Source organism: Apis laboriosa, unplaced genomic scaffold (genome assembly GCF_014066325.1).
Source record: "Apis laboriosa isolate Shangri-la unplaced genomic scaffold, ASM1406632v1 scaffold1_cov151, whole genome shotgun sequence".
NCBI classification, from domain to species: domain Eukaryota; kingdom Metazoa; phylum Arthropoda; class Insecta; order Hymenoptera; family Apidae; genus Apis; species Apis laboriosa.
The window spans coordinates 547723-555996 of NW_025222279.1; the positions used below are offsets into that span (position 1 = coordinate 547723).

The following is an 8274-nucleotide window of genomic DNA, read 5'->3' on the forward strand; positions in this document are numbered from 1 at the left end:
CTTAATTCGAAAGTAGAAATATAAATATACGTTATAAATATACGCGAAGAAACGAACAAGTTGAAACGAGGAAAGCCTCGATGGAAATTTTCCTTTACGTTCTGTCTTATCTACTCGTTAAGTAAACTGTTAACGGTTAGAATACAGTGGACCCTGGGACGCGATACATCAGACGTTGTCACTCTAATATAATTTCTCGGATTCCGTGGCCTCGTCACAGCCACAGCTTGACTTCGTTTGCTTTTATACGTCAGAGATTCGTGTATCAGAGCCAAGCGACGAAAATATGTTGCTTCGATACGCTGATTACAGAGAGCAAATATTACACCGGACTCTTCTCGCCTTCCAACCGAGCACGCGTGTATATTGAAATATTTTTCCTCTTAAGTTTTTACCGCTACACACTGTTATATATGTATCCTAAACATACATGTACACGTATATGACGAAATGAAAATAATACTAACAATGTTTAACGTAGTCATAGAATGTTTGCTACCTCATTTCCTGAACGTATAAGACGTAGAATAAGACGTAGCATCAACACGAATGTATACACGTTCCGAAAATATTACATGGCGGGCCCGGCAGCACAAAGAAATTTGAGATTTCCATCACAAGGCGCGTGTCAACCGATATAAAAATTCGTTGTCGCGTTAAATGTCGTGATGCACTTTATTCGCGTCGGGATCGTCAAATTCTTGCACTTTATCTACTATACCAATAAGAAATTTAACACGTGCGCCCTTCTTATCGACAAAGAATCGACTAAAATGAGAAATAGATGCAATATGTGTATATATATGCATATAAATATGTAAAATTTTAATTCAGACACCATAGCGCTGCACACGTTAGTATAGATCGAGTGACAGACACACGAAAATTTTTATCAAAGAATTTGAATTTTTTACAAATATCCTTTGAGCAGCTGGCGTTCATCCAATCGTTTACTCTAGCGAATGTTTGCTAGAAACCGTCCTATTCGCTCATGTGTATCTCACTATTCCCGCCGGTTCTCTCTCGTGGTGGAAAGAGAAAGAGAGAGAAAGCAACGTGTATAGCGATCGACAACGACGCTTAGTATAAGAGAGAAAGGGAAAAAAGGGGAGAGAGAGAGAGAAAGAGAGAGAGAGAGAGAGAGAGAAAGAGAGAGAGAGACACGAAGAAGAAGAAAAGAGAGAAAAGAGAAACGAGAGAGAAGAGAAGAAAGTAAAGAAAGAAGAGGAAAGGAGAAAGAAGAAGCAAGTGGGAAGTCTTCACACGGGGCGCACACGGTTCTCTGTTACCTGCGACTCGTGGCCGTGTCCAGCATGGTAATCTAATCCTTCGGATGGGGGGCTACCTCGTCATCCCTGCGGGTCTCTCGTTGACCGATTGAAAAGTAGAAGAACTTCACTTAACAGCTATTTTCGTTCTTCGTCGGGCACTGCTTGTTGGAAATAAAATCACTCCACTCGCACGATTGGCCACGGTTCGTGTATGTACGAGAGAACGCGGAAGGACGCCTTTACTGGCGCGAAGACGACGCACTTCTATCCGCCAAGTTTTTTCCGTCTTTTTCCCTTGTTTCCACGGAACGAGTACACTGTCCACGAGAAATGAAACGTTGATCACCACACGTTATATTAATAATACGCGCGACGCACGATCGGAAACGAATCACGAATTCGTTTTACAAAGACGGAACGCGCCACCGAGATAACCAATCGTCATACTTTTACAAACGACCGTTCACAAGCAGAGGCCGCAATATACTGAACACATGATTCCAACGGGGGCTAGTGTCGCCGTATAGCGTGAAGGTGGCGCCACCGAAGCGGCGCTTCGATCGAGATCGGCCACACACGGAATCTTCGAAAAGGTCGAGAACAATTTTCGCTCTTCTCGTGGAAATTACCGTGAAATCGGCGTGAATGTGAGTGCACAAATACACGATACGTGTCCCGGAATTTCGTAACCTTCGAACAGAAATCAATGGTACTTCAAGCGTCTGATGTCAAGTAACTATCAAGGCTGCCATATATCTTGATTGAATGCAGATTAACGTGAGTAGTTAGCTATTATAATTTATACAAATTTGGAAGTCGATCAACTGCAGTTCATAAATTAAACGCAAATTCTAAGGATTTTAACGTGTTTTAAAATTTTATGCTAGATATAGATTTCATTATAACAGCACTTTAGAATAATCAAATTTCTTTAGTTATGGCGGGAAAAAATGTTACTGCTTAAATAGATGTCTCTTACCCTATCGAAATATGAATTGTTATGCGCATATAGGAGGCGCTGCAATTGCTATTGAATTTATTACGATTAGTCGAAAGCAAATCATAAAATTTGATATTTCATTTATTTTATATTATTTTTTTTAACTAAAAAAAATTTTGAAATATAATTTTACAATACGATTTTGTAAAATTATATATCAATAGAGGATAAAATAAACTTTATCTTCCATTAAAAATTATAAATACCGTGATTGATACCGCGCGTAAAAATCGAACGCCATGTTTCATCAACGATATTCAGTTCGTAAATAAAATACCGGGTCAAATAAATTATATCATAGGCTGCTTTGGGTGACGACACGAAATATACAGAAAAATATTTCGTCATCAGTCTGCAGCGAGGACAAGTTAAAGATATTTATAGAAAGCCAAAAGTTTGTTCTTATCGCGACCACGCGGTTATCGTATTCTTGCTATTCTGCACTTTTATGTATTTACAAATCTTTCTTTTTCTTTTAGTCGTAAAAATACTTATAACGAATAAAATAAATGTGATAAACGAAAGATCATAGGGGGGTAGAATTTTACGACATGCTGTTCTTGTTACAAAAATAATTCTTTTGTTCGAGCGGAACATTACGTTATCGATAAATTAGCATTTTTCTAATTATGACTAATAATAATCTTTCGTCAAAATTGCCAGCAATATTCCGTGAAATTTCACTTTGCGGTATGCAACTGGTTGTGAGAAATACGCTCCGAACATGTCGTTTACACTCTAATTGTTTGCAAATCTGTAGGCTGCTGAATGTAATCTTGTTTACAAAGTTAAGAGGCCTAGTAGTATTTACTTATTTCCACCGACACTTTGGTTTCTTGTTACAGTACAGTAACAGCGATTGTTAGTGAAAGCCACGTGTTTTATCAACGCGAAATGCATACAATATATATCTCGTCTATATAATTATGTACGATATTTTCTTACATGTGCAATCATTTATACGTTCATACGAATTTTCCTTTCTCTCTCCTTTTTTATATTTTTTTTTTTTTTCCTCCTACAGACTAAAGAATGTCAACGTCTTTTTCAGTCGGTAATTTTCTCTCGTTTATCGTTACATATCGGCATGCGAAATTTCATTGAGCAAGTGCACACCGGCTAATGTACAATTGTTCATAGTTAATGTAGGATGTAATAGCGTACGGCGTAATACACGAATGCGAATACCTTTATTACGCGTGCGCGCTATTAATACACGTGCTCTCCGATGTGCGCGCAAATACGAATACGATAATAACAGGAGTTACGTTCCAGAGAAAGTGGCGGGCCGATAAATAGGGAAATTGAAGCATAAAGAATTTCACATGGACACCTTCTCATCTCTCGATTTAATTCCCTCTCCTCTGTAAATAAAAACGAATTCCTTCCAGAATTAATAAAAAATCCTCAACCTCAAACATGGAACATTGTTAACTCGAATCTCTATCTTTTCTTCGTAAATTATATCCACGGTAATTAAAAAATTACCGGCTCGCGGAACATTGTGTTTATCTAATTAACGAGGGAAAATATTTCCGTACAACTCGAACGTGTAAGTCGAAGTCGGAGCACATACTGTGCCGGCCAAAGTAAAAGATTCTCGCGCGCGAAAGACGGCCGGTGCTTGCTTCTCGGGGCAATACAGGGTCCCCCCTATCTCGTTCAATTAATTTCTCGGCCGAGTTCGTTTGTACCTCTCTTCCTCCCGCTATCTTCCTATAAATTTTCCAATGTTGCAGCGTCACTTTCTGCACTCGCGATAAAATTCCTTCCTCGAGATAACGAGATTTCGGCTTAGGTAAGGCCGCGATCCGATCGCGATTTCCGCCTCGATTCCTCGGTTGCCGACCGATCCACCCTTTTCGTTTTCGCGTTGACCACGATTCGAGGGTCGATCTATTCGAAAAAAAAAAAAAAAAAAAGAAAAAAGACAGAAATATCGATCGATTGTGCGTACGAACGTGTGTACACAACTACAGTTAGCAACAGTGACGTAGACGGCGACGCACAGAAGCGATTGGCTGGTAAAACAGTTACTATCTTATCTTTTTCCCCGTGAGTGTCAACACTCGCCTCTTCTCGCGTATTACGACTTAAACGTGGACAAAGTTGTGCGCGTGTGCGTGTACAACTTTTACGGACAAAATTTTTCATTCTTCCCACCTTCGAATCGTTGAAATTTCCTCCTGAAATTTCTCGTTCTTTTTCTTTTCTCTTTTCTCCCCCGGAATTTCACTCTCTCGTGACGTTTCTTTCGATCCGTGCCGAGAAAAACCCTGAGCCCGAGCCTGAACGTTTACCTTGTTTGGAGGCTTATCGAAAATAGCCTGGTGATCGACGATGCGTATCAGCCGGTATGGAAACATGGCCGCTTAATTACGAGTACATTATCGAAGTAGGAATCTGCCTGCTACGTATTTGCACCGTATTCGTCGATCCTGGATTCCGTTGTTCGCTTTATAACGCGATACTTTATTGGGGTTAATTCGATTAAAAAAAAAGGAACGGACGAAATATCTATCTATGTATACATATTTTTTTCTCTTAATTATACACGTATAGCAACATCTCTTAGAATGTTGAGCAAGTTATAACGAGAGCGTTCATTAAATAGATACACGATGTGTATGTATACGTGTATATCCCTGATGAAACGTTGTTACGATATTTCCATTGGTCCATTGGACGAAACGACGCGATTTAAATCTGAAGATCTCTGATTAGATTTCTCTCGAATAACTTTGGCGATCGTAGGGAAAAGAGATTTATATAAAAGGCACGCGAGACGTTTCGAGGCCCCGCGAATCGTGCCGATGGAAATCAGGTTAAATGACAACGAGAGCGTTAGACGTGTCGAACGTGTCGAATCGCGGCAAGTTTATTTTCAGCTCCGTCTAAGCTTGCGCATATCTTATGTAAAGTAACCGCGTATGCGCGAACAACAACAGGTCGTTTGTGGCGCAGGTGCGATGCGTTTCGAAGAAGAGATTCCCGTGATTCCGTCGGCGAGACAGATTTCCGATCGATCGAGAAAGAAGAGGATAAACCGTTTCGAATTTTATTTAAGATTAATAAAATCTGAATCGAAACTGATCGAACACTGAAGAAATTAAAAAGTAGTTTTATAATTCTAATCTTTTCTTAGACCGACTCTTAAAGACAATTATTGTATATCGCAAATCTTTCTCTCTCTTCCCCTCTTCGTCTATGCGCAACGACGATGATCTAATTGCCGGTAATCGAGCCGCTCCTTTTTCATTCCGTAGACCGACGACAACGATGAAGACCGCGTAGATTAGCATTCTCCTATCGAAATTTTTATCCGCCCCGAACGTATTGTTCTACGGCGGATGAAGATAATTCCACGAGACTATAAATAGACACGCGGCTGGCAGAAGAGAGAGAGAGAGAGAGAGCTAATAAAAGTGTTCGCTCTACGGCCGCGTTCGAGCGTGAAGTCGAAATAATACCGAGCAACGTGTCGCCGAGGCGATTAATATCGAACTGAATTATTAAAACGAAATATTAAAAGAGATATTCGGATATAGGGTAAACAGAATGATTGAAAATTCGCGTCGTATACGCGGGTGAGATTTGTGAAATTTAACGTCCAATTTAATGGAGATGGATGGGGGTGGGAAAGGAGTGAATCTTTTTTATTTTTTCGATCCAAGTTTGGCCATTAACGGTGAACGGTCGAAGAGTAATTGCACTCGTCACTCGTGGCCCGCTAATCACGGATCATTTTGCAACATCGCTCCGTTCAACAACATCTCGTTCTCAGGGAGGCAGATACAACCATTTGAAAATTACGGCGCCGCTTGCAACCTGTATAAACAATCGGCCATTACGCACCGTTATACGATAATCGTGCTTGACGTCAAATATTAAATGATTTCGCTGCGTGAATCAGGCTGTTTAAATTGTCCGGCTTGATTGAATGATGGCCGCTCCTCTAAGTTGGCCGACAACCACTTCACCGTAAATAAAGATGGTACCCCATTCCGTATATAAGAGTCGCCTCGTTATACAGGGTGTTCGATTCTTGCGTCCAATCGTTTCGTGAAAAACGAAAAAATCCCATTCGAAAATTTTTACCTCGCTTTGGCTTCGATTGTTCCATTATCGACGAAGCTATGTTGCTCCTTGGAAGGATGCGTCTTCGTTGGTCGATTTCAAAGGGGGAAAAACCGTCGAAGAGGAAAAAAAAAAAAAAAAAAGAAAGAAAAAGAATCGTTTTCCGTTGGTTCATTCGCTCTCGCATCCAACAGTTTGCGAAAGACACCGAATAGTAAATTGCGCAATAAATTCAGAAGTCATTCTGATGTTTGCACGACCGTTTCGCACTTAAGCAGAGTCTGAACCGCGGCGCACCGTACCGATCACGTGTTACGAAGACGCACGTAACGAGACGTGCAAATTAAAGTAATGAAGAGTTTAGTTAGCCGTCCAACCACTAACGGGTTTAGTTATAGTTTTCGTGATCGGGAGGCACGACAGATCGCGACCAGTTTGCTCGTATATATATATAAATAAACGTAACAGTAGCATTAGATATTTAAAAAGGGAATGGAACGTCACCGGTATGCATATTCAAACTGCTGGCTCCCCTTTTCCCACCTTGAACGCGCCAACTTTCTAACGCCAATCTGTCAACTCGCGTTGCAAAACGAACGCACGTTCGTCGAAACGTTGCTCGTTTCACGATCCTGATAAATCTCTCATCTCCTCCTCGTGAATCGTTTCCGTGGCAACTGCGCCAAGTAAAAACGTGCCTGAAAGGCTGCAACCGGACTAACATCGGCGCCACCACGACTTTCGCGTAACGCGCCTACGAACCTTCTCTCTCGGTAAAACCGTCACTGATGCGAACGAGCATCGGTTATTCATTTCTACGAGTGTTATTCCGGATGTGCATGAACGTTGGTTTAGCGAGTTTACGCTTCTTGATCGATCGACTTCCATCGATTTCTCTCCAACTTTTCACGACGACGAGACGAAGGAGTGCAATCAATGCAATACAATTAATTTCTTCGATGCTAATAATTTTTTAATGGATCTTGGCGCGTTATCACCGCCATTCCGTCACGTATCGTGCTCGTGCGATGCAACAACGTGAAAAGACCTCGCGAAATTATCTCGGATTATCTTTACGTTTTCTCGATATATTTTGCAGAGAAAATTCTCTGTACTCTTTAATTTGGTTTCTCCAGTCGAATCTGATCGAATCTCTTTTATTAAATTGATTTCTTTATTAGAAGAGAAGGATGATAAACTTATACACATATGCTCGCATCACGCTTACGATATATCGGTTTCTTAATTAGAATTGTTATCGAAACAAAATTTTTCGCGACGATACGATTTTATGGTATCGTACGTATATATTACTCTATAAATAATTGCCTTATAAGTACTACTAGTGCCGGCAGTAAAGAACATCAGTTAACGCAACTGTTCGTTACAGAATAGGACGTAGGGCCTGATATAAAATATTCTCCATTCATTCTATCCGGACCGTTTCGAGAAGGGAACATTTTATCCCGAATATTTTATCGCGTTGGAAGAACATAATGTATGCGTAAAAAATTAAAGTAAATTGACTAGAGACACTTACGTAGAATAAAAAGCACGAGCCTTCTTGATTGTCTAAGCTAATGCGTGGAATATACCGTTACATGGCGCGCTGATTTCCGTGCACGAGTTACGTATGTTATAAATAATGTATAAATACATCTGTTAGGTATCTCGTTTGTACGTACGGTGCGCTTTGGTACGTCGTGTACTGACAGCGAGGGGAGAATCATATTCGATACGCGCGCCAACAAGCGATTATCCGTTCTTTAATTGACGAAACTCCCGATGCAATCGTGTTTCGATTAAGTCGAATTTAATTAGCGCGGATGAAAAAAAAAAAAAAAAAGAAACGATCGATTATATCCGTCATCGATTTCGTTCTCAAGGGAGGGAAAGACTCGACCCAATTAGTCGAGCGTTGCATCG

The 8274-nt window shown here is 40.5% G+C and overlaps 1 protein-coding gene across 1 annotated transcript in view; it reads right to left on the reverse strand.

Annotated features, from left to right (window-relative positions):
* LOC122712230 (receptor-type guanylate cyclase Gyc76C-like) overlaps nucleotides 1-1740 on the reverse strand; it is a 70352-nt gene extending 68612 nt beyond the window's left edge. The window contains exon 1 of the mRNA XM_043931698.1: nucleotides 1290-1740. The gene's annotated coding sequence lies outside the window, so the exon portion shown is untranslated. The remainder of the gene's footprint in view (nucleotides 1-1289) is intronic.
* Between the last annotated feature and the right edge of the window lie 6534 nt (nucleotides 1741-8274).